This window comes from Miscanthus floridulus, chromosome 7 (genome assembly GCF_019320115.1).
Source record: "Miscanthus floridulus cultivar M001 chromosome 7, ASM1932011v1, whole genome shotgun sequence".
Classification (NCBI taxonomy): domain Eukaryota; kingdom Viridiplantae; phylum Streptophyta; class Magnoliopsida; order Poales; family Poaceae; genus Miscanthus; species Miscanthus floridulus.
The window spans coordinates 36025123-36027403 of NC_089586.1; the positions used below are offsets into that span (position 1 = coordinate 36025123).

Sequence of the window (2281 nt, forward strand, 5' to 3'; positions counted from 1 at the left end):
TTTAGAGAGAGGAGTCTTGTCACTGATAGGGAGAGGGTGTCAGTAGAAGAGCAGGTTGCCATGTTTTTACATGTTGTAGGGCACAACCAAAGATTTAGGGTTGTCCACCAGTCCTTTAGGAGGTCCATCCAAACTGTCCACAAGCACTTCCATCAGGTGTTGTATGCTGTGGGTGAGCTTAGGAATGAAATGATAAAGCCAACTAGCACTACCAATGCAAGGGAGCTCTACAACCTTAGGCACTCATCACTTAGAGTGACTGTGGAGAGGGCTATAGGTGCACTGAAGGGCAGGTTTAGGATCTTGGACAACAAACCATTCCACAAGTATAGGACACAAGTGAAGCTTGTAGTTGCCTGTGCCATTTTGCATAACTGGATCCTAGGTTTTGGCATTGATGAAGTAGTGCCTGATGAGGAAGGTTTCACTACTTCTGCTGATCCAACCAACCTGCCCCCAGCCCATCTGGACCAAGACTCTGTTGACATGGCTAAAATAAGGGATGCCATTTGCAATGCTATGTGGGAAGGGAGGGGAACAAACACTAGTTGATGTAATATGTTCTTGATTTTAGTTTCTGTACCCTGCTATGGAACTCATGTGTGTGTCATGGTGATGTAATAATTTGGTGGACAAAGCTGAGACCAATTTTATGCTTCATTCATTCTGTTCTTGAAACATTCTGTTCTTCATGATCTGTTAGTCTGTGGTTAGTTCATACAACTGTTAATATTGTTGTCAGTCTGTTCTTGACTAATTCTATTGTTGATTTCATTACATGCCAGTCCTAGGATGGATTCAGGTGCATTTGAGGGTGGGTTTGTTGCTGGTACTTCAGTGATGGAGCAGCTCATCAATGGTGGTTCTACCCCTGTTGTAGCTGGTGCTGGTGCTAGTGCTGCTGCCCCTATTGCAGCTGGTGCTGGTGCTGGTGCTGCTCTAGGTGTAGCAAACCCTGTTGATGCTGCTGCTCCTGTAGCTGGGAATGGGGCTGTGAGGGCAATGAGGTGGACCAACACCACCTCTGGCTTTGTGCTAAGGAGGATGGCTGCCCTTGTTAGTGATGGTAGCAGGCCTGAGAAGGTTTTCAAGGACAAAGATGTGAATTCTATGGCCAAAGCTCTCAAGCAGTTCTGTGGGGAGGTTGTTAGCCCAACTCAAGTGTACAACCACTTGAGGAAGTGGAGGCAGAAATGGGCTAGGGTGAGCAAGTTGAAGGACCTTAGTACTGCTCTTTGGGATGACCAGGCTCATGCTATCATGCTTGAGCAAGAGCACTACCTTGGCCACTGCAAGGTAGCAGTTTGATCTCGTCTTTGCCTTGACTACCTACATTTGCCTTTCTTAAACTACATTTGCCCAACTCTGCAGGACCATCCTAAAGATGCAGAGTTTCTTAACTGCCCTATTAGGTTCTACACTGAGATGGAGGCTATCTTTGCTAATGCCATGGCCACAGGCAAGTTTGCACTTGGGTCTGGTGAAGCCTTAGGGCAGAACCAGGCTGACAGTGTTGGTGCCAAGGCTGATGGTCCTCCTTTGACCCACACCACAGTTCCTAGTGAATAGGGAGGGGATAGCAAGGCCACTGAACTGCTTCCTACCTCCTCAGCTGCTGGCCCAAAGAGGAAGAGAGGGAACTTCTCTGAGGAGGAGATGCTCATGTTGACTAACATGTCAGATGCTATGAACAATGTGGCCAATGCTCTTAGGGAGACTGGACCTGCCCATGTTGATGCCAATATGTACCTTGCTGTGATGGAGATGCCTGGCTTCAGTGAGGAGGCACTTATTGTTGCCTACACCTTCCTCCTAGACAACAAGGCCCAAGGCAGGGGCTTTGTGAACATGAGTGATGCCCACAGGGCCCTTTGGCTTAGGACCTTCCTGGCCAAAAACTACTATGTGTAGTTCCACTACACATGAAGGGCTAGAAGGCCAGGAGGGGGTTGACTGTAGAGATGTATAGTTCCTCCACCCCTCCTCACCCACTCTCCCTTCTTTTGACAACAGGACCTTTTGTGCAGTCTGCTTGTTCTTTTGACACCTGACCTTGATGGTGTAGTTTGCCTAGGAGGGTGGCTAACAATAGGCAAGGATTTAGGAACATTTGAGCCCTTGGCTGTTGGGCTGAACTTGGTATTGTAAGAAACTTATTTGTAGCCTCTGTTGGCTACTTTTTATTTGATAACTAGTTGCCTATTTTTGTTGTTTATGCCTCTGGTGGTAACTGTGGGATTTAAAGGCCTATGATGCATAAAACAAACTTGAGGTGGCTACC

At 47.3% G+C, this 2281-nt stretch overlaps 1 pseudogene; it reads left to right on the plus strand.

Annotated features, from left to right (window-relative positions):
* Positions 1–792: 792 nt before the first annotated feature.
* On the plus strand, positions 793–1911 carry LOC136465348 (uncharacterized; annotated as a pseudogene).
* Positions 1912–2281: the final 370 nt, after the last annotated feature.